Raw genomic sequence first — 25,288 nt, forward strand, 5'->3', positions numbered from 1 at the left:
CAAAAGACCAAGTTTATTGTTTGTGGTAGGCAGACCTGCTATTCATTTCTAAATTTAGCTTTTAACAAATTAATACTAAGAAAATTGCTAAATTCCCACTTTAGTTGTAGAATTGCCTGCTCTTTCTATTAGTTTTATAAATTTCTGCTTTATGTATTTTGAAGCCATGTTTATAGAGGCATTTTAAAATGAAGACTTTATATTTTGGTGAATTCAGTCTTTTATCATTACGAGATTACTTCTTTACATCGAGCAGGACCTTTTCATGTCAAGTTTTATTTCTCTGATACTAATATAGATCCTTCAGCTTTCTTTTGATTAGTATTTGCACGGTATGCTTTTCCCATCCTTTTGTTTTCAAACTTTCTGCAGCCTTAGGTTTTATATATAGCGATCGTAAATGGCATATTTTTAGAAAATCCAGTCTGACGATCTTTGTTAACTGATATTTAGTTCCAATTATATTTAATGTACTTAACTAATATATTTGCGCCTAAATCTGCCACCTCCCTTTATGCTTTCTATTTCTTCTACTCTTCTGTTTTTCTTTTTTTCATTGCCTCTTTGTGGATTGACTTAGGATTTATTTTACCAATTCATTTCTCCCCTCTTCCTAGTTTGGAATCCACAGATTCTGTTTTTATTCTTTTAGTGGTTCCCCTAGAACAGTGTTCCCCCACCTGAGTACTGTTGATATTTTCAGCCTGATAATTTCTTGTAGGGGCTGTGCTGTAGTAAGTTTATTGGCATCCCCAGCTTCCACTAGCTAGCAGTAACACCTCCCACCTCCTCCATGGCCAGAAATGTCTCCAACATGGCATATATGCACTAGGAGGCAAAATCCCTCCCAGCTGAGACCACTGCCCTAGAAATTAGCACACGCATAACCAACATGTCAAAGTCTAACAATCAAAACCTTTATCCTCCTCGTGTTAATACAAGAACCTTAGAATCTTTTTTTTTTTTTAATTGAAGCTAGGTTTTTTTTTTTTTTTTAATTATTATTTATTTATTTATTTATTTTTGGCTGTGTTGGGTCTTCGCTTCTGTGCAAGGGCTTTCTCCAGTTGCGGCAAGCGGGGGCCACTCTTCATTGCGGTGCACAGGCCTCTCACCATCGCGGCCTCTCTTGTTGCAGAGCACAGGCTCCAGACGCGCAGGCTCAGCAGTTGTGGCGCATGGGCCTAGTTGCTCCGCAGCATGTGGGATCTTCCCAGACCAGGGCTCGAACCCGTGTCCCCTGTATCAGCAGGCAGATTCTCCACCACTGCACCACCAGGGAAGCCCTAGAATCTTTTTTTTTTAATAAATTTATTTTTATTTTATTTTTGGCTGCATTGGGTCTTCGTTGCTGCACGTGGGCTTTCTCTAGTTGTGGCAGGTGCGGGCTACTCTGTTGTGGAGCACGGGCTCTAGGCGTGTGGGCTTCAGTAGTTGTGGCACGTGGGCTTCAGTAGGTGTGGCACGTGGGCTCAGTAGTTGTGGCTCACAGGCTCTAGAGCGCAGGCTCAGTAGTTGTGGCACACGGGCTTAGTTGCTCTGCGGCATGTGGGATCTTCCCGGACCAGGGCTCAAACCCGTGTCCCCTGCATTGGCAGGCGGATTCTTAACCACCGTGCCACCAGAGAAGCCCAGAGCCTGCGGAATGGACCAACAGCCTTGGCATCCCCTGGGAACTTGTTAGAAATGCAGAATGTCTGATCACAACCCAGATCTGTTTGATTTTATATTTATGGTACTTCTTTTGTCTTTTATGCTGAAAATCTTAGTTTTTAATGACATTGACATAATCATTTGTTTTATTCACATTGCAGGATATGTATATAATTATATAATACTTATAATTACATTTTAGGATATTTGGAAACATTAAATATAATTATATAAAATATATAAGTATCATAAATAGAGTATATGTTATATAATTATACATTCCGTATATCAGGAAGGCACATAAAATATTTGTAATAGTTCCAAAATGACTGACAGATTTACTAATAGTCTACTGAGTATAGCTTAACATTTCTTTATGACTCTTTTTTTCTTTTTGTTTTTTTTTTGAAGAAATTTCCCACTCAGTGTGACCTGAGGTCAGTCACACGGCCCTTCTAATCCACCCACTCTCATTTGTTGAGAAGTGCCTCAGCTATGGAGTACATGGAAAAGGTCACTGGCCCTGGGGGCCCATCCTCTGAGTTCTCCAGTCCTGTCTTTTCCACCTAGAGGGTGACTTGGCTTTTATGAACTTCAAGTTGGGAGGATCAAATAAAATGATGAATGTGTGATATTAAGTGTATTGTTACGAGCAGCACTCCCATGCCACAGGCTTTGCTTGCTCTGTAAGCCGACCCTTTCTGTAAGAGCTGACGTTTGCTGCTCCAAGTCCTTGATCCGGTCAGAGTGAAGAGACCGGGGTGGAGCCAGAATGAGCTACGTGGCCCTGATGTCTCGTCCCCTGCAGGTTTAAATCAGCAGTGGTGCATCACTTATCTCCAGTGGCCTCTTCCACAACACCATTCATGAGAACCCCCCACCCCAAAGTAACATTGTCTCCCTTTTTGATGACTCCACTTCTTTGGCTGGATTTTTTTTTTTTCTTTTAACCACCAGCTTCTCCATTCAGCCCTTCAAATGCTTCGACCTAGATGACCTAGAAGTGGATGAGTTTGAGGAGCCATTTGGTACCTTTGGCTGCTTTAACTTCAATAGTCTGAGTAGAGGTCCTAGCAGAGCCCTAGAGTTACTGTGTTCTCATGAGGTCAACCTGTGGTGCATGAAATGCACGTGTTTCCTCGGAGGAGAATTACCATGGCTGCCCAAGCAGGTAAGGGCCACAAGGGGGCGCTTTGTTCCTGATGTGCAAACTGTTCACAAGAAGGACAAGATTCTAAATATTGTCATCAAGTATGGATGGAAGGAAGGCACCGGGTTCATCTACCCAAACGGGTGATGACAGGCCTGAAAACATCTCTCAGACATCTTTGTGCTTAAAGACAAGTTCCATGCACATTTCTGCAGGGATGCATCATTGTGGCCTAGAGTTCATCCCTGAGTCACAAAGGACATGGGACCTGGATCTGTTTGTGTGTATGGGTGGGTGGTGAAGATGAAGATGATGGGGGTGTTTTCATTCATTCCCACCAGGCTGGCTATTCTTTTCCCCCTTCATTCATTTCCTACTCATTCTATCAGCTGCTTTCTTACTCTTTGCCTCATTTTCACTACGGCAGCATGTGGTTACCTCATGAACACTCCCACCATTACCGGAGGATTTCTTTACACTACAAGGAGGTCATCAAGACAGACATGTAATCTCCATAGGGAGAGTCTCCTATTTCCCATAGTGCCACTGAAGGCGAGGTGTCAGTGTCAAGTTCATTTTGTTTCCAGACAGAGTAACATCATAAGACAGACCCTGACATGTTTCTAGGCCTTACCTGCTCTTCCCAGGATCCATATAAAAAAAAAAAAATCTCCAAATAGATAGCTCCACTCAGTACCCTTCCAGAATTACTTCTGTTGGACACTGATTATATTTTCTAAACTGCAACAACAACAATGCCACTGATTCTAGGAAAATGTTCCTGTCCCTGAATGTCTTTGGAGTGGTGCTGCCTTGTAAAGGGAGGGAATGGGGAGAACTTGCCCAAGTCAGGGGTCAATTTCTGTGTCCCTAGCTTGGAAGCCATTTCCATCCAGTGGCTGGAGAGATACTTGAGTGCTGCTCGAAAATATGAAAAGATTTCTTGCCCAAGCGTGCAAATAGCATGTCTTCTTTCCCGTCCAGTTTTTTAAGGCCTGCCCTCTGCTCCTTCTTCTTCTGGCCAGTGTTCAACAGTAAAATAGCTGGGGCTACTACAGACATACTCATGCGTCATCACCCTTCTCACAGAACTGTGTGACCAAACTCTAGGTTGAGATATTAAGGGAAGGGCAGTAACCTCTCAACACTCTTCATTTGGGGCAGGGAGCTGAGCAAGGCCCACACCAGGGTTCCTAATAGCTCCCCTGCTTCCCCACACTTGGAGCTGGAAGGTCTATTTTTCCTAATACTCTAGAGTATATACACACAGGGTAGGGGGACAGCAGAATGGGAACCGCTCTTCATTTTCATTAAGGCTAAACTACAGGGTGGGGAGTAGATTCCAGCTCCTCAGCCTCCATTGGGAAAGTAAGGAGCTCTTGGGGGCAGGGGGCAGCTACTCACCGTGAAGAATATCAGGGTCACATGTTTCTCTCCATCCATCTGAAATCAGAGTCTAGCCAACTCAAACTTCTAGTTTCTGATTTTGTGACATGTGGAGCTACTTTTCTTTTACCCTCCTGGAGGCTGAGTGGGGAAAATCCAGCTCTACCAGGCCTGTAACCCCACTCACCCACAGGTATGTGATGTTTAAAACACTGAGGGAGAAGGGCTGCTTGAGCCAGATCCTGGGGTTGGGTCTTTATTAGATTTTCTCATTTGAAGAAGTCCCTGGATTTTTTTTTCCAATTTTTAAAATTGTAGCAAAATACTCATAAAATTTACCATCTTAACCATGAAAAATTGTACAGATCAGTGGTATGAAATACATCCATAATGTTGTGCAGCCATCACCACCATTCAGCTCTGTAATTCATTTCATCTTGTAAAACTGAAACTCTATACCGATTAAACAATAACTCATTTCCCCCTTTCCCTGGTCCCTGGAAACCACCACTCATACTTTCTGTCTCCTATGATTTTGACTACTATAAGTAGCTCACATAGTGGAATCATACAGTATTTGTCCTCTTGTGACTGGTTTATTTCACTTAGCATAATGCCCTTGTTAACCTAAAACAGCCAGTTGTTTTACCAGCAAAATGGGTTTATGCAGGAGCTGCAAAGAATTACAATTTGGGACATGCACCTGTGAGGAAACACATGTGTGAGTCCAGTAAAGCAAAGAAGAGGAAAATTTTATAGAGGAGAAAGGGCAGTTGGGAGGGGCTGTTATAAACAAAAAATCCATTGGCGGAAACTGGGAGTTCAAAGTACAGTAGTTTTTCATTGAGTTGTGACAGTCTCTCATTGGCTGAACTGTTGCTAGGCAATGAGAAAATCTTGCTTCCTCTTGCTGGTGGTAGTAAAGTAGCGTCACTTCCTGCCGGAGATGCAAGGTAACATCTCTTCCTGCTGGGATCTGTATTGAGATCCAGTGGTACGCGTGTGAGAGCTCCCCCTGCTGGTCTCCCGACACCGTCTTGGTGAGGGTTCCCTTTATTAATGTTCACATCCTCAAGGTTCATGTTGTATTATATCGCAGAATTTCCTTTAAGACTGAATAATATTGCATTTTATGTATATACCACACTTGTCTGTTCATCTATTGACGGACAGTTGGGTTGCTTCCATGTTTTAGCTATCAAATATCTCTTTGAGACCCTGCTTTCAATTCTTTTGTATAGGTACCCAGAAGTGGAATTGCTGCATCATATAGTAATTTTATTTTTAATTTTCTGAGGAGCTGCCATCCTGTTTTCCAGCGGCTGTGCCATCTTACATTCCTACCAACAAGTGCACAGGGCTCCAGTTTCTCCACATTCTTGCCATCAAGTGTTGTTTTCTATTATTTTGATAGTAGCCACCCTAATGGCTATAAGGTAGTATTTCATTGTAGTTCTGATTTTTTGATTTGCATTCACCTAATGAATAGTGATGTTGAGCATCTTTTCATTTGCTTATTTGTCATTTGTATATCTTCTATGGAAAAATGTCTATTCACGTCCTTTGCCAATTTTTAAATTGGGTTATTTCTGGGTTTGTTTGGTTTTTTTTTTTTGAGTTTTAAGAGTTCTCTCTGTATTTTGGATATTAATCTCTTATCAGGTATATGACTTGCAAATATTTTCTCCTATTCGGTGGATTGTCTTTTTACTCTGATGATTCTGTCTTTTGATGCACAAAAGCTTTTTAAATTCTGTGAAGTTCAGTTTGTGTTACCTGTGCCTTTGGTGTCATAGCCAAAGAAATCATTGCCAAGTCTAGTGTCACGAACCTTTTGCCCTTTGTTTTCTTCTAAAAGTTTTATTGTCTTAGGTCTTACATTTAGGTCTTTGATCCATTTTGAGTTAATTTTGTATGAGGTGTTAAGGGTCCAACCTCCTTCTTTTGCATGTGGATATCCAATTTTCCCAGCATCATTTGTTGAAAAGGACTGTCCTTTTCTCACGTTGCCCAGAACTTGGGTGAGAAAATTTCCACTTGTTCTAGGAAGCATTCTCCTATCCCGTAACTGCTGGATTCTGAAGGATCTTTGTAATTTTCTCTCTGAGAAAATCTTGTCTCTCTCGGCATCACATCCTCATCATCATGACTGTTAAGGAATGTGAAGAAATGTCTTAGATTTTACCCTACTGGCAAGGTAACAAATTATCCTGTCAACTTCAAGGATGCTGTCAGAAGGCATGAGACTCTGGGGTCTGAGAAAGAAGACTTTATTATTCATGACATAGTAAACAGCAGAAGCTTCATGTTTGCCTTTGTTCTTGTCCACCTCAAGTTCCTCAGAGGTGATACAAAGAGGCCCAGGTGGATGCATCACAAGTGAGGATGTTGTCAAGGTTAAGAAATCCAGGGGCTTCCCTGGTGGCGCAGTGGTTGAGAGTCTGCCTGCCAGTGCAGGGGACACGGGTTCGAGCCCTGGTCTGGGAAGATCCCACATGCCACGGAGCAACTAAGCCCGTGAGCCACAACTACTGAGCCTGCTCATCTGGAGCCTGTGCTCCGCAACAGGAGAAGCCGCGATAGTGAGGGGCCCGCGCACCGTGATGAAGAGTGGCCCCTGCTTGCCGCAACTAGAGAAAGCCCTCGCACAGAAACGAAGACCCAACACAGCCAAAAATAAATAAATAAATAAATAAATAAATAAATAAATAAATAAAGGAATTCCTTTTAAAAAAAAATCCAAATATTTCAAATTTGGTCCTTAACAAACCTGCCGAAATTTTGCCTCAGAGGAAGGCACTATTTTTTATTATGTTGGTCCAGTAATTAATCTGTCCTTTTCCCTGGAGGAGGTACTGCAGACATTATCTGAAACTGATTGTTATACAAAAAAATCCTTGAAAAGATAATTTAGGACAGAAGCTGATACAAGCTGTGAAAAAACATAAGAGACCAAAAATTGTCTCTCAACATGGTGCAATTTTCCCTTTAAAACATGAGAATAATCAATGCTCTAAACAAAAATTTCCACTGAAGATTTCTGGTACCAAGACTAACCTTGATTGTGTGGCACACTGGGGTTGTAAAGATTGAAAGAGACAAGAAAAGGCTGAATCACCAGGAGACTTGACAGAAAATCAGCTCCGAGGGTGAGGTGATGTTAAACTGGATGAGGCAATGATAGATGACAGCAAATAAAAAGAAAGGCAAACACAACATTTTCAGAATAAATGGGAATGTGTTAACTTGATGGATAAAAAGACTTAAGTCACTACTAACACATATAACAAATTATTCTGAATAGATTGCTGATGTAAAATTTAAAGGTATAAAATGATTTTTTTAGAAGAAAACAAAGAACATTTTTGAGATCTTATAATAGGAAAAGACTTCTTAAACAGAACAAAAATATTGACTATAAAGGAGAACATGACAAATGATGTATTGAAGTTAAGAGCTTCTACTCATCAAAAGACAACAAGATAGAAAAAGCGATAAAGAGAGAGAGAGAGCCAAGAAAGACCTCCTATTTAGTGTATATAGAGAACTTTTTAAAATTCAGTAAGAAAAGGACAGAAAACACACAAAAAATGACAAAGCAACAGACTCTTCAAGAAAAAAATACTCAGTCCTCTTGATCAAGATGGAGGAGTAAGAGGACGTGGAGCTCACCTCCCCCACAAACACATCAAAAATACATCTACTTGTTCTCACTGGAAAGAGAGAGGTCTGTTTGTTAGGCGTCCCATTCCGAGATTTCCCTGAACATCCCAGGCCTCCCCCACCTCCCCCGCGCAGAGATGGAATGGGACACCTGGTCTGTAATACCTAGTCACTAGCTACAGCTATTGTTCCACAATTCTAGACCACATGGAGCTAATCTACCAAAGATCCCACACACAGGGGATTTTACCTCCTTGGTTAGATGATTTCTTAGGCATCTTATTGTTTTCAGTTTTTATTGTTTTTAGTGCAGTTTTAGGTGGTATTACTTTCTTTATTTTACTTTTTGATAGTTTATTGCTAATGTAACTCATGAATAATTTTATTGCTTAGCTATTTTATATCCCTGTGCTATAAAGTAAATTCTCACTGGAAAGTAACTGGAAGCTGGGAGAAGGACTCCTGTACAGCCAAGGCTGTAAGAAAGATACACGTGTAATCAGGTAGGAAGGGAAGAAAATCAGTTGGGTCAGGACCTGTGTCCCACAGTGCACTTTAAACACACTGCACTCTTCAACCCCTGTGTACATTTTAACCCTCTACAGTCTCTCTCTTCCTGCACTTTATCCCCCAACCCCCATGCTCCATGAATCACCACAATCTTGTTCTTATATCCTCCTTTCCCTGTGCCCTCTTCCTTCCCACCTCACTTTATCACGCCTATTCTCAGTCATACCCCACTAACTCCAACTTTCTCATCAAACTCTCCCCCACCCTCACCTTTTGTGGCAGTGCTCAAAAACTTTTTTTTTCTAATTTGTTATTATGGTAAATAAAATATAAAATACAATTTTACAATCTTAACTCTTTTTAAGTGTACAGTTTAGTGTTTAAATATATTCATATTTTTGTCCAACCTAATTACCACTATCCATCTCCAGAACTCTTTTCATCTTGCAAAACTGAAACAGTAACTCCCCATCTCTCCTTCTGCAATACCCTGACAACCACCTTTCTACTTTTATTGCTGTGATTTTTATTGCTGTGATTTTTACCTCTATAAATATCTCATAAAAGTGGAATCGTGCAGTATTTGTCTTTTTGCATAATTTCCTCAAAGTTCATCCATGTTGTGGCACGTGTCTTTATTTCCTCCCCTTTAAGCCTAAGTAATATTCCATTGTAAGGACTTCCCTGGTGGTCCAGTGGTTGAGAATCTGCCTGCCAATGCAGGGGACACGGGTTTGAGCCCTGGTCTGGGAAGATCCCACATGCCACAGAGCAGCTAAGCCCATGTGCCACAACTACTGAGCCCACGTGCCACAACTACTGAAGCCCATGCGCCTAGAGCCTGTACTCTGCAACAAGAGAAGCCACCACAATGAGAAGCCCGTGCACCACAGCAAAGAGTGGCTCCTGCTCGCTGCAACTAGAGACAGCCCACACGCAGCAACGAAGACCCAACGCAGCCAAAAATAAAAAAATATATAATAATTTAAAAATTAATTAATTATTAAATAAATAAATAATATTCCATTGTATGTATATACCAGTTTATTTTTGTATATGGTGTGAGAAATTATTCCAGTTTGATAGATTTGCATGTAGCTGTCCAGTTCCCCAACACCATTTATTTATGGAAGAGGCTGTCTTTGTCCTATTGTATCTGCTTGCCTCCTTTGTCATAGATTAATTGACCATGTAGGCATGGGTTTATTTCTGTTCTATCTATTCTGTTCCACTGATCTATGTGTCCATTGAGCTTGTGCCAGTACCACACTGTTTTGATGCCTGAAGCTTTGTAGTATAGTTTGAAATCAGGGAGCATGACACCTCCAGCTTTGTTCTTCCTTCTCAAGATTATTTTGGCTATTCAGGGTCTTCTGTGTTTCCATACAAACTTTACAATTATTTGCTCTAGTCTGTGAAAAATGCCATTGGTATTTTGACAGGGATTGCATTGAACCTGTACCTTGTCTTGGGGACTATGATCATTTAATAATACTAATGCCTCCAATCCATGAATATGGTATTTCTTTCCATTTATTTGTGTTGTCTTCAATTTGTTTCATCAGGCTTATAGTTTTTAAAGTACAGGTCTTTTACCTCCTTGGTTAGATGATTTCTTAGGTATCTTATTGTTTTTAGTGCAGTTTTAGGTGGTATTACTTTCTTAATTTTCTTTTTCATAGTTTATTGCTAATGTAACTCATGAATAATTTTATTGCTTAACTATTTTATCATTAAAGTTCTTCCTATGTTTTTTACTTTTATATTACCACAAACATTTACCAAAAACTTAAGCGTCTTATTTATTTTATTTTTTATTGAAATATAGTTGATTTACAATGTTGTGTTAGTTTCTGGTGTACAGCAAAGTGAGTTAGTTTTATATATATACACATATATATATTCTTTTTCATTATAAGTTATTACAAGATATTGAATATAGTTTCCTGTGCTATATAGTAGGACCTTGTTTTTTATCTGTTTTATATACAGTAGTTTGTATGTGATAACCCCAAATTCCTAATTTATTCTTCCTCCCACCTTCACCTTTGGTAACCATAAATTTGTTTTCTATGTCTGAGTCTGTTTCTATTTTGTAAATAAGTTCATTTGTATCATATTTTAGATTCCACATACAAGCGATATCATATGATATTTGTCTTTGTCTGACTTACTTCACTTAGTGTGATAACCTCTAGGTCCAACCATGTTGCCGCAAATGGCATTATTTTGTTCTTTTTTATGGCTGAGTAGTATTCCATTGTGTATATATACTACATCTTCTTTATCCATTCATCAGCTGATGGACATTTAGGTTGCTTCCATGTCTTGGCTGTTGTAAATAGTGCTGCTGTAAACACTAGGGTGCATGTATCTTTTCAAATTAGGGTTTTCTCCAGATATATGCCCTGGAGTGGGATTGCTAGATCCTATGGTAACTCTATTTTTAGTTTTTTAAGGAACCTACATACTGTCTTCCGCAGTGGCTGCACCAATTTACATTCCCACCAACAGTGTAGGAGGGTTCCCTTTTCTCCACACCCTCTCCAGCATTTATTTTTTGTGGATTTTAAAATAATGGCTATTCTATACAGTGTCAGGTGATAGCTCATTGTAGTTTGGATTTGCATGTCTCTGATAATTAGAGATTTTGTGCATCTTTTCATGTGCCTGTTGCCCATCTGTATGTCTTCTTTAGAGGAATGTCTATTTAGGTCTTCTGCCCATTTTTTGATTGGTTTTTTTTTAATATATTGAGCTGTATGAGATGTTTATACCTTTTTGAAATTAAGCCCTTGTCAGTCGCATCATTTGCAAATATTTTCACCCAGTCCGTAGATTGTCTTTTCAATTTCTTATGGTTTCCTTTGCTGTGCAAATGCTTATAAGTTTGATTAGGTTCCATTTGTTTATTTTTGCTTCTATTTCTTTTGCCTTGGGAGACTGATCTAAGAAAACATTGCTACAATTTACATCAGAGAATGTTTTGCCTGTGTTCTTGTCTAGGAGTTTTATGGTATCCTATCTTATATTTAAGTCTTTAAGCTATTTTGAGTTTATTTTTGTATATGGTGTGAGGGAGTTTTCTAACTTCATTGATTTACATGAGGCTAATAAACAGCCTCTTTTGCATGACCTACGGAAGTCACATCCTTTAGGTGGTTTCCCAAATGAAGAGTGAAATGCTATTGTGTTGTTTACCCCCAAATTTAGCTTCCATCCTACATTGTATGTTCTATTTAAGCGGTTTTGGGGGCATTTTATATAAGCAAAATTTTTGCTCCCCTGAGCTGAAATTAGAAACTATCCATGACTGTTGTGATTTGACCATAAATTGGAGAATTAATGTATGGGGAATCAAATAGTGGCCTCCAATCTGCCCATTGCCACTTCCGTCTTTCCCAGTTCCATTCCTCCCCTCTTCTTTCGTGTATTTCCCCTCCCTCAGATACATCTTCTGTGCCTCCACCCTTGTGAGCTTAGCCATGCACCAAACTCCATTCACTCCTCAACTTCACTCAACTTTTTCAGACACCTATATTGCATCCTCGACCTCCCTCCCGTCACTTTTTGGACATCCATTCCCATGTGATTCTAGTCTGGCCCTCCTCACCTTCCATCCCCCCTGCAAACCACATCATTTGAGCCTTTATTTTCTTACCCTGCATCTACTTCCAAGCCAAATATCTCAGCCCATTCCCCGTGTACTCTACACCCACACCATCAAGGACCCCAGCCCCAACTCTCAGGCATCCTCAACTAATTCATAAACCAAATCCACAACCCACAACCCTCTTATCCCTGACCCTTTCTTCTGGGCTCCTTGGCTCACTCATGCCCAACGTTCTCCCACCTTCCTCATTGCCATGTGACCATTTTTTTTTCTCTTCTCTTGGTCATTGTCTTCACCAGGCTTCATGTCCTCTTTCAATTCTCTATTTCTGCCTTGGGCCACACTATATTTCCAGCATCTGCCTACCGCACACGTATTCCCCTTCCTCCTCTCACTGTCTTTTTTTTTTTTTTTTTTTTTTTTGGCTGCGTTGGGTCTTTGTTGCTGCACGCGGGCTTTCTCTAATTGCAGCGAGCGGGGGCTGCTCTTCGTTGTGGTGCGCGGTCTTCTCATTGCGGTGGCTTCTCTTGTTGCGGAGCACGGGCTCTAGGCGCGTGGCACGCAGGCTCAGTAGCTGTGGCTCACGGGCTCCGGAGCACCGGCCCAGCAGCTGTGGCATGTGGGCCTAGCTGCTCTGCGGCATATGGGATCCTGGACCAGGGATCAAACCCGCGTTCCCTGCATCAGCAGACGGACTCTCAACCACTGGGCCACCAGGGAAGCCCTCACTATCATTTTAATCCCTCAAAGACAATAAGTCTCTTGGGAGTTTTACCAACCACTGACCTTTAACATTTTTGCCCCCAAACTCCTCATACCCTTATTTCCTTCATTCCCACGGAATCCCGCACCTCTGTTTCCCTAGAACCCGATATGCTTCACACCCTTCACTTGGCCGCACACTTTGCCTCATTGTACCCTCAAAACCGGCAATGCACTTTAACCACCCTGGGATTTTTCATACTCCTTTTTCCTTATGCTTCTGCCTTTTCTCTTTCCCTGTACTCTCTCCCACACTCCAGGCTTCCTTTACCGTGGTCTTATTTGTGTACCCCTTTTTCTATGCCCTCTCTCTCATACTGATCTATCACATACCCATTCACTGCCATGCCTCCGAGCACTCTACCTTTCTTACCCTCTGACCCACCTAAGGAGGTAATACGCATAGCAATTTTAAGGCTGCATATAGCAAATATTTTCTGTTGGTTGTTGCAGCGTTGAAAGGATTACAAACAATGGAAAGGACCCCTTTTTCCTGCATCCAGAAGTCTGGAGATACACCTATTCTTCTGTATATGAACATGTCGTCCACAGATACACAGGGACTGTGTAAGTTAATTTTATGAAAGTGAGTGCTTTCATATGAATGCGTCACGTGTGTTTATGAATATGATGCGAGTTTATATGTGCTGAGCATGTGCATGAATGTTTGAGTTTGCACATGTAGTTGTGTATGTGACTTATGTATATGTATATGTATGTGAGTATATATGAGTACGTGAGTGTGAATGCACATGTGTGTTTGCTTCTGCCTGTAAGTATTTAAATGAGTTCGTGTTTGTGTGCAGACATGGTTGACCACCAGTATGGCTCCAACACCTGACTTGTAAATGGACAATGATTGCATCATGACTGTGCATCAAATGTGGATTTATTTGTAGGGAAAACTGAAAGATTACTTTCAACTCCTAATTTATATTTCTTAGTTATCAAAGCATCAAGTGCTCATTACTGAAAAGTAGCACAATTAATTAATTAATTAATTAATTAATGTAGAGCACTCTGGTAACTATTTGATTCCCTTGAATTAAGTAATTGAGCATTGGTTCATCTGATATTTACAAGAATAGTAAAATCTGTCTGTTGAGCCTTCAGAACTAGGTGCTAATTTGTGAGACACTCTTTTTGAACCTTCTCATTTTTTTCTATGCATATTGTTCTGCGTCTAAGTCTAATCACTAATGGAGGTCAGTAATTGTAAAGTATATTTTCCTACAACATCTCCATATTAATTGGCATTGATTTATGCAAATGAGTCCAATTTATTGGCTTTGATTTGTGCAGACATTTTCTATAATGAGTGATTTATCATATTCTTCCTTTTACTTGTGTCTCTTTGAATATACTTCTCAGGTATTTTGTCTCATTCCGTTTCTCTACCAATACTTTAACTGGAGGTTCAGTTCAGTGGTCTGAAGATTAGGAAAGTACTAGTTTTAGGATAGAGAAACACCTCGGGGAAGTGAAGAATCCAGAGGGACACACATACTTTATGCCAGTCCCTTATGTGTGTGATTTCAGCATTTCCTACTCTCCTCCTTGTGAGACCCTGTCTGCCTTCAGGGGTCATGGAAAAGAAAATGCCTCTCAAAAATACTCCAGTTGTCTCCTAAGAGGGCTAACTAGAAACTTGTAAATGACTTTGGTAATTAACAACAGAGAGGAAAGTTTTCAGATCCCAAGCCTACACTCCCATTGCTGCTGCAGGTGAAATGATAATTGCAGTTCTGATGGGAGGGGTGGGGAGGACACAGAATCTCAAACCCATATATCAGGCTCTGGCTGTCTCCCTCCCACACAGGTACTGGCTATAAAGACGATCACAGGGAGCCCACTCTCCTGGCAGGAGGAAGGAGTCAGGTAAGGACCGTTCTTTTTCAGTCTGAGCGGCAGAGCCTGTAAGATAACGGCAGATCAAGATTCTGAGTAAGTGATCATATCAGAAAGGCAGTCTTCTGTGCAGTAACCTGATTCAGTGCCAACACCATGCAGGAAGGTGGAAAAATTCTGAGGCATGAGCTGAGCTAGTAAAGAGAGATGGGGTCCTAACCCTACACCAACCCCTGCTGGCTCCTCGGGCAATGTAATTTAATCCTCACTGGCAGTGATTGTTGTGGCTTAGTCCAAGTGATAACAAAACCTGGTTTTTTAAGGTGCTTAAAAATGTAGCTGTAAAATCAGTTTGCTCTTCAGTCTACCTTATAGGAATCATAGACTAAAGGTTCAGGATGGCTAGAGGTGCACCAATAATAACTCCAAGTTTGCAGTAAAGAGTATGATGAATGTGCAAAAAATCATGTAATCCTGTGCAGAAAGTGTATTCAAATGGAAATGGATTGAATGGACAGGTTTTCTCTAACTCTGGTTGTTAATGGAGACAGTAATTGTGTCTTCACTGAAAACATACAGAGTCTATTGATTATGGTCAAGTGTCTTCACTCTTTAAGTTAGGAAATAAACCGTTAAGGCACGTTCACATGATAATGATGAGTTTCAGGCAGCAGTTGTTAGTCATATATCATATTGTTTCTGCCCATTAAAAAAGTATTTTAATATCAATCCAAATATCTAGTATTTTAATTTATAAAGTGCACAAGAATACATGCCTTGCGGGTGCTAATTTGCATATATCTCTGGTATGTTAACATCATTCTCAAATCTTTATTCATTTCAAATGTTCAATTAAGTCTAGTATTAACAAATAGGCAAGTGTATCATCTGAAAATAATAATAGTTTAGTTTTTCCTTTTACACTATTTCATCATGCATGAGTGTTTTATGTCTCAAAGTTTATGGAATTACATGTGACGATTAAACAGTTTCTGTAACATACGCTGTTATACTTGCTTTTCTGACATAAAAGCAAGAGTCTTCCTTTTTCCGTCCTAATATTGAGCCATTCTCATCTTCATGACATTAACTTGTCATGGGGCAGGTTCTGCAATATTCTACTGCCAGCAGGGCATGTACATGTATTAAGATATCTAAAGCTTCATTCATAATACGTAGTGCCCTACAGAGTAAAACTTTACAAAAATGGAATCTTATTATAATGAAAGTTATAAAATAGTACCAGTCTAAAATCAAAGAACAAGCTGTGGAAACAAAACTAAATATAGATCTGGATTATTATATGAACACAGCTAATTAGCTTTTTGGCAGAGCTGGTGGCTCAATGCACTGTCTTTACCGGTCCAGTGGATTGCAAGTTCTCACTCTGCCCTACACAGGAGATTTTGACAAATCCTTAACCTCTCTATGTGTACATTACCCTCCTCTGTATAGTTAAAGTTCCATAAGTGCCTGCCTCATAGATTTGTGAAGAATGAAGAAGTGATCACATGTAATGCCTTCAGTGATTAATTTCACATATAAGTGCTCTTTCAATGTCATACAGTCAACCCTTTAAAAGCTGCTAGTAACAGAAAAACATGAAGTAAATGTTTCCAAGTGGGAACAAATGGTAAGTGGAGAATATTGAATTTCAGCTGACGTGATTCATGTAGCCCATGCCTGATACTCCCATGCAGGACATTCTAACTCACAAGACAAGTTTCAGTGACTGTGAACTAAGAGGATGGCCAGCAGCAACTTGACAATGGACGTGATCTTCTTAATACAGACTGTGGTTGGAATCCTGGGGAATTTCTCACTTCTTTGCCATTATATCATCCTTTCCTTCACTGGCTACAGGTTAAGGTCCACAGATTTGATTCTTTTTTTTTTTTTTTTTTTTTTATTTTTGGCTGTGTTGGGTCTTTGTTGCTGCGCGTGGGCTTTCTCTAGTGGCGGCAAGCAGGGGCTACTCTTCGTTGCGGTGTGCGGGCTTCTCATTGCGGTGGCTTCTCTTCTTGCAGAGCGGGGGCTCTAGGCATGGGGCTTCAGAAGTTGTGGCTTATGGGCTCTAGAGAGCAGGCTCAGTATTTGTGGCATGCGGGCTCAGTAGTTGTGGCACACGGGCTTAGTTGCTCCACAGCATGTGGGATCTTCCTGGACCAGGGCTTGAACCCATGTCCCTGCATTGGCAGGTGGATTTTTTATTTTTATTTATTTATGGCTGTGTTGGATCTTCGTTTCTGTGCGAGGGCTTTCTCTAGTTGCGGCAAGTGGGGTCCACTCTTCATCGCGGTGCGCGGGCCTCTCACTATCGCGGCCTCTCTTGTTGCGGAGCACAAGCTCCAGACGCGCAGGCTCAGTAGTTGTGGCTCACGGGCCCAGTTGCTCCGCGGCATGTGGGATCCTCCCAGACCAGGGCACGAACCTGTGTCCCCTGCATTGGCAGGCAGATCTCAACCACTGCGCCACCAGGGAAGCCTCCTACAGATTTGATTCTTAAGCACCTGATTGTAGCCAACTTCTTGGTCCTCCTCTGTAAAGGGGTCCCCCAGACAATGGCAGTCTTTGGGAGGAAACATTTCCCCAGTGATTTTGGATGCAAACTTCTTTTCTTTCTTCACAGAGTGGGGAGGGAGTGTCCACGGGTAGCATCTGCCTCTTGAGTGTCTTTCAGGCCATCACGATCAGTCCCAGGAACTCCAGGTGGGCAGAGCTTAAAGTAAAAGCTCCCAAGTACATTGTTCCCTCTATTTTCCTGTGTTGGATGCTCCAAATGCTGGTAAATGTTGTTTTTCCTATCGATATAACTGGCAAATAGAGCAACAAAACATCACAAGCAGAAAGGATTTTGGATACTGTTCTGCTGTTCATCATGACGAAACCAGACAGGCAATGTATGGAGCATTGCTATCATTCCCTGCTGTTTCTGTTTGGGGCTCACGCTCTGGGCCAGTGGCTCTGTGGTCTTCATCCTGTACAGACGTAAGCAGCAGGTCCAACACATTTGTAGGACCAACGCCTCCCCCAGGTCCCCCGCCTTGAGTCCAGAGCTGCCAAAACCATTCTTCTCCTGGTGAGCACTGTTGTCTACTTTTATACCCTTTCCTCCATCTTTCAACATCTTTTGTCTCTTCTTGATCATCCTAGCTGGTTCCTTGTGGACATGACTGTAATTACTGCTGCGTGCTTCCCAAGTGTCAGCCCCTTTCTGCTCATGAGCTGTGACTCCAGTGTACACAGGCTCTACTTTGCCTGGTTGAGGAATACAAAATCCCCTACTATTATGAGAAATATGTAAATTATGTGTATTTCCACAGTGCACAGTTGCCAATTCATTCCTTCCTTCCTTCACCCTCAGTGTCCAAAGGAAAGTTTTGAACTGGCACCTGTGGAAGAACTGCTTTCGGGCTGCTTCATGTTGTTGGCAGAATACGTTTCCTTTAATGACTCACTTCTGAGTATCTCCATCTAGAAAGCCAGCATTAGCAAATTGAGTCCCCTTCCTGTTTTCAATCTCTCACTTCTTTCCATCGTAACTATTTGGCATCTGTTCTTTAAAGCTCAGGTGATTATACTCAACCCACCTTCATTAACCAGGAAAATCTGTTTTAGTCAGCTAAGGCTGCTGTAGCCAAGAATACCACAGGGGAATGCTCCAAGGTGATGGAGTAGGAAAACCGTGAGCTCTCCTCTTCTCCTGGACACACCAATATTACAACTGTATACAGAGCAAGTATTGATGAGGAAGACCAGAAGCTACCAGAAAAGATCTTCTACAACTAAAGGATCCACAGTGAGACAGGTAGGAGGGTTGGAGTCTCGATAGAGTCAAGAACCATATCCCTGGGTGCGTGACCTAGAAACAGGAGAATAATACAGTTACAAAGATTCTCCCCAAGGGGTGAGCATTCTGAGCCCTACATTGGGCTGGCACACCGGGAAGATAAGCCCCCAGAACATTTAGCTTTGAAAGGCAGCAGGGCTTTCTTTCGGGAGAGCCAGAGGGATGTGGGAAATACTGGGAGGTAGAGACTCCACTCTTGTTTTGTTTTGTTTTGTTTTTGAGGTATGGTTGATCTACAATATTGTGTTTGCTTCAACTATACAGCAGAGTGACTCAGTTTTTTGTTTTTCAGAGTATATGCCACTATAGATTATTACAAGATATTGTATATGCCTGTGCTATAAAGTAAATCCTTGTTACTAATCTGTTTTATGTATAGAAGCTTGTATCTGTTAATTCCATACTCCTGATTTGTCCCTCCCTCACCCCTTTGGTAACCATAAGTTTGCTTTCTATGTCTACGAGTTTCTTTCTGTTTTGTATTTAGATTCATTTGTATTATTTTTAGATTCCACATGTGATATCATTTGGTATTTGTCTTTCTCTGACTTACTTCACTAAGTACTTACTTCACTAAGTATAATGTTCTCTCAGTCCCTCCATGTTGCTGCAGATGGCAATATTTCATTCTTTTTAATGGCTGAGTATTATTCCATTGCATATATATACATACTTTCATGTCTTGGCTATTGTATAAAGTGATGCTATGAACACTGGAGTGCATGTATCTTTTCAAATTAGAGTTTTTGTTTTTCCAGATCTATATACCCAGGAGTCGGATTGCTGGGTCATATAGTAGCTCAATGTTTAGTTTTTTAGGGAACATCCGTACTGTTTTCCATAGTGGCTGCACCAATTTCCATTCCCACCAACCATATACAGGTGTTCCCTTTTCTCCACACCCTCTCCAGAAATCATTATTTGTGAACTTTGTGATGATAGCCATTCTGACCGGTTTGAGGTGATACCTCATTGTGATTTGATTTGCATTTCTTATATTTAGTGATGTTGAGCACCTTTTCATGTGGTCTGTTTAGGTCTTGTGCCCATTTTTTGATTGGGTTGCTGTTTTTTGTATAGAGTTCTATGACCTGTTTGTATATTTTGGATATTAACCCCTTGTTGGTTGTAGGGTTTGCAAATATTTTCTCCCATTCCGTAGGTTGTCTTTCATTTTGTTGATGTTTTCCTTTGCTGTGCAAAAGCTTTGAAGTTTAATTAGGTCCCATTTGTTTATTTTTCCTTTTATTTCTTTTGCCTTGGGATACTGATCTAAAAAAAAATTGCTGTGATTTATGTTTGAGAATGTTTTCCTGGGTTGTCTTGTAAAAGTTGACCATGTCATGACATACATAGTTCTTTAAACCATTTTGACTGTACTTGTTTAATATGATGTGAGGGAGTGTTCTAATTTCATTGATTTTTCACATAGCTGTCCAGCTTTCCCAGTACCACTTATTGAAGAGACTATCTTTTCTCCATTGTAATTTCTTGCTCCTTTGTCTTAGATTAATTGGTTGTAGGTGTGTGGATTTATTTCTGGACTCTCTATTCTGTTCCTCTGATCTATATGTCTCTTTTTGTGCCAATACCACACTGTTTTCATTTCTTTTGCTTTGTAGTATTGTCTGAAGTCTGGAAGGTTCATGCCTCCAGCTTTGTTCTTTTTCCTCAGGATTGCTTTGACAATTCAGGGTCTTTTGTGGTTCTATATGAATTTAAGGATTATTTGTTCTAGTTTTGTGAAAAATATCATGGGTATTTTGATAGGGATTGCATTAAATCTGTAGACTGCTTGGGGTAGTATGGCCATTTTAACAAAAGTAATTCTTCCAACCTGTGAGCATGGGATACCATTCCATTTCTTTGAATCATCTTCAATTTTCTTCATCATTGTTTTTTAGTTTTCAGCATATACGTCTTTCACCTCCTTTGATAAGTTTATTCCTAGGTATTTTTTTGATGTGATTTTAAATGGAATTTTTAACTTTCTCTTTCTGATATTTCATTGTTAGTGTAAGAAATGCAACAAATTCTGTATATTAATCTTGTATCTTCTACCTTGCTGAATTCATTTATTGGTTCTAATAGTTTTTGTGGGGAGTCTTTAGGGTTTTCTATATAGAGTATCATGTCATCTTGACATAATGACAATTTTACCTCTTCCCTTCCAATTTGGATACATTTGCTTTCCTTTTCCTGTCTGATTGCTGTGGCTAGGACTTCCAGTACTATGTTGAATAGAAGTGGTGAGAGTGGCCATCCTTGCCTTGTTCTAGATTTTAGCAGGAAGGCTTTCAGCTTTCCACCATTGAGTATTATGTTGGTGATGGTTTTGTCATAAATGGCTTTCATTATGTTGAGATATCTTCCCTGTATACCTGCTTTGGTGAGAGTTTTTATCATGAATGGATGTTAAATTTTGTCAGATGCTTTTGCAGCGTCTGTTGAGATGATCACGTGGTTTTTGTCCTTTCTTTTGTTAATCTGGTGTATCACATTGATTGATTTTGCGTATGTTGAACCATCCTTGCAACAATGGAATGAATACAACTTGATCACGGTGTATGATCCTTTTTACATATTGTTAGACCCAGTTTGCTAATATTTTGTTGAGGATTTTTGCATCTATATTCATCAAAGATATTGGCCTATTTATAATTTTCTTTTTTTAATTGTCTTTGTCTGGTTTTGGTATCAGGGTGATGGTGGCCTCATAGAATGAATTTGGGAGTGTTCCCTGATCTTCAATTTTTTTGGATTGTTGGAGAATAATAAGTTTTTCTTTATATCTTTGGTGGAATTCCCTAAGGAAGCCATTTGATCCTTGACTTCTGTTTTGCAGAGAGGTTTTTTTAAAATTTTAATTGCAAGTTCTATTTCACTTCTAGTGATTGGTCTGTTCAAATTATCTGTTTCTTCTTGACTCAGTTTTCACAGGCTGTATGTTTCTAGAAACTTGTTTATTTTTTCTAGGTTGTCCAATTTGTTGGCATAAAAATGTTCATAATATTCTTTTATGATTTTTTCTATTTCTGCAGTATTGGCTGTTATTTCTCCTCTTTCATTGCTTCTTTTGTTTTTATGCATCTTCTCTCTTTCTTTCTTGGTGAGCCTGGCTAGAGGTCCATCAAATTTGTTTATATTTTAAAAAACAGCTCTTGGTTTTATTGATCATTTTCTATACTTTTTTTTTTTAATACTTTTTTTGATCTCTATTTTCTCTCTGGTCTTTATTATTTCCTTTGTTCTGCTGACTTTGGGTTTTGTTTGTTCTTTTTATAACTCTTTTATGTGCTAGCTTAGGTTGTTTACTTGAGATTCTTCTTGTTTCTTGAAGAAGGCGTGTATTGCTATGAATTTCCCTCTTGCTGCATTCCTTAAATTTTTAAAGGTTATATTTTCATTTTCATTTGTCTTGAGGTATTTTCTAATTTTATCTTTGATTTAATTGTTCACCTGTTGGTTTTTAGTAACATGTTGTTTAGTTTCCATGCATCCATTCTTGTCCCATTTTTCTTTCTGCAATTGAATCTAGTTTCATACCACTGTGGTCAGAAAAGATGCTTGTAATATTTGCTATTCTCTTAAATTTGTTGAGGCTTGTTTTGTGCTTTTGTATGTGGTTTATCCTAGAGAATGTTCCATGCATGCTTGAAAACAAAATGTGTTTTCTTTTTTTTTTATGTTTTGTCCTGTAGATATCAATCAAATCCACTGGTCTCTTGTGTCATTTAGGATGTCTGTTGCCTTGTTGATTTTCTGTCTGGATGATCTGTCCATTAATGACAGTTGGGTATTAAAGTCTTCTACTATTATTGTATTATTGTCAATGTCTCCCTTTATGTCTGTTAGTATTTGTTTTATATAATTGGGTACTCATATATTGGGTGTATATATGTTAATAGTGTAATATCCTCTTCTTGCATTGATCCCTTTATCAATATATAATGCCCTTCTTTGTCTTTTGGTATAGACTTTGCTTTAAAGTCTACTTTGTCTGATATGAGTATTGATACCTCTGCTTCCTTGTCGTTTTCATTTGCATGAAATATATTTTTCCATCCCCTCACTTTCAGTCTGTGTGTGTCTTTTGCCCTGAAGTGAGTCTCTTGTAGGCAGGATATTGTAGGTTTTTTAAAAAATCCAATCTGCCACTCTATGCCTTTTGATTAGAGCATTTAGTCCACTAACATGTAAAGTAATTATTGATAAGTATGTAATTATTGCCATTTTAATCCTTGTTTTCCAGTTGTTTTTGTAGTTTTTTCTTCATTTCTTCTTTTGTTTTTCCTTGTCTGGTTTGATGATTTTCTTTTGTAGTATGCTTGAGTTCCTTTCTTTTTTGGTTTTTGTGAATCTATTGTATGTTTTTGATTTGTGGTTACCACGGAGTTTAAGTATGTTGACCCATAACTATATCTACTTACTATAAACTAATAGACATACAAGTTTAAACACATTTTGAAAGATCTACATTTTTCTACTCCCCTCCCCCACTTTCTATGATTTTGATGTCCTATTTTACATCTTCATGCTTATCCTTTAATTTTTTTTTTAAATTTTATTTATTTATTTATTTATTTATGGCTGTGTTGGGTCTTCGCTTCTGTGTGAGGGCTTTCTCTAGTTGTGGCAAGCGGGGGCCACTCTTCGTTGCGGTGCGCGGGCCTCTCACTATCGCGGCCTCTCTTGTTGCGGAGCACAGGCTCCAAACGCGCAGGCTCAGTAATTGTGGCTCACAGGCCCAGTTGCTCCACGGCATGTGGGATCTTCCCAGACCAGGGCTTGAGCCCGTGTCCCCTGCATTGGCAGGCAGATTCTCAACCACTGCGCCACCAGGGAAGCCCATCCTTTAATGTTAATTGTAGTTATGATCACTTTGACAAAAAATTTTGGATTGTTTTTTAATCTATGTACTGGCTCAGTAAGTGATCTTCAATCCTTTTATATATTTGCCTTTCCTATTGTGATTTTTCCCTTTCCTGTGGATTCTTGCTTCTTTTCTTTTTAGAGAAGATCCTTCAATTTTTTTTTAGGTTTGGCTTAGTATTGCTGAATTCTATTAGTTTTTGCTTGTTTGAAAAATTATTTAACTCACCTTCTATTCTTAATGATAATCTTGCTGGGTAAAGAATTCTAGGTTGCAGATTTTTCCCTTTCAGCACTTTGATTATATCATGCCACTCCCTTCTGGCCTGCAAAGTTTCTGCAGAGAAATCAGTTGATAGCCCTACGTAAATTCCGTTGTAACTGACTCTTTGTTTTACTCTCCCTGCCTTTAAAATCCTCTCTTTATCTTTAACTTTTACCATTTTAATGATGATATGTCTTGGTGTGGGGCTGTGGGGCTGTTTGGTTTCATCTTTTTGGGGACCCACTGTGCTTCCTGTAACTGAATATCTGTTTCCTTCTTTAGGTTTGTGAAGTTTTCAGTCATAAGTTCTTCAAGCATGTTTTCAATCCCCTTCTTTCTCTATTCCACTCTCGATCTCCTATTATATGTTGTTTGACATGTTTTATATTATCCCATAGATCTCATATGTTGCTTTCATTTTTTAATTTAACTTTATGTTTGTCTGCTATTCTAGTTGGTTGATTTCCATTATTCTATCTTCCAGGTCACTTATTCCTTCTTCTGTGTCATTTAATCTGGTATTCATTGCTTCTAGATTGGGTTTTTTATCTCAGCAGTTGAATTATCTATTTTTGATTGTTTCATCTTTATAATATCTAGTTCCTTGTTACATGGATCTGAATTTCTATCAATAATCTTTCTCAATTTTTTTTAGCATTTTTATTAACTCCTTTTTGAACTTAGTGTCTAGTAGCCTGGTGAGCTCAGTTTTATTATTTGTCCTTTCAGAGGATTTCTCTTGGTCTTTTTAATTGGGAGTGATTTTTCTGCCTTTTCATTTTACTTAAATTTTTCTCCTAAATACACAGAGAAAGTTATCTGCTGTGGTCTTGAAGGGGTGTTTTTATGTGGGAGCATCCCTGTGTAGACTGTGCGTGTCCAGTGTTTTTGGTGTGAGGGCTGGTTTTGGTATTGACGCCAGCCATGTCTTTCTTCAGGGTGTGCTGGCCTTTATCCCCTTGATAGCGAATGTGGTTGGTTTTGTAGTATTTAGATCCTGTGTTGGGTGTGAGGTGGGGCTTCTTCTCTACTCTGTGTCTGTCAGTGTGCTGTGAGGGGTGGGGTCTGCTCCCCAGTTGTTGGAGTAGAAGCCCTCAGCTTCATTCTGGCTCTGTTACCCTTGAGTGGGTGCCCTGCCCCAAAGGAGGTGATTGATGAAGCAAGTGAGGCCTGTGTGGTCACAGAGGACCTATGACTACCTGTATAGGGGTCTTTGTTTCTGCTCTGAAGCAGCCTAAGTTTGCAACCCTTTCTCTGTTAACGTTGTCCCAGATCTAGTGCAAGGCTGTCCTGTGGAGTAGGCCGGTACTGGGGGTTGTGGTATTGTGGATGCAAGAATTGAGGTAGCTCTGCTGCATACTGGGATCTGGGCTGCCTCTGTGGCAGACTTCCCCCAGGACCTGTCTGCCCCTGATCCAGTGCTAAGCTGTGGTGTGGATTGGGCAGAGCTGGGTCGCTCTTGCTGGGAGACAAACTGCTGCATACTCCTGAGTAAGTTGACAGTGGCCATTGATGCCCCACCCAGACCACACCCTGGGCACTCCCAGCTATCTCTGTGTAGCTAAATGAGTCCTATCCCAGGGCCTGAGCACCTGAGATTGAGCGCTTAGTCACTACTTGCTCTTGTGGCACGGCCCCATGTGCACACTGTCCCCCAGAGCTACACCCTTCACCCGTACACACGCTGACAATGGCTTCTGTGGATCCACCCAGATC

General features: G+C 40.1%; 1 pseudogene; it reads left to right on the top strand.

The window, feature by feature from the left end:
- Nucleotides 1-16,332: 16,332 nt before the first annotated feature.
- LOC114237665 (vomeronasal type-1 receptor 4-like) lies at nucleotides 16,333-17,889 on the top strand (annotated as a pseudogene).
- The last annotated feature ends 7,399 nt before the right edge of the window (nucleotides 17,890-25,288 follow it).

This window comes from Balaenoptera acutorostrata, chromosome 19 (assembly GCF_949987535.1).
Source record: "Balaenoptera acutorostrata chromosome 19, mBalAcu1.1, whole genome shotgun sequence".
Lineage (NCBI taxonomy): Eukaryota > Metazoa > Chordata > Mammalia > Artiodactyla > Balaenopteridae > Balaenoptera > Balaenoptera acutorostrata.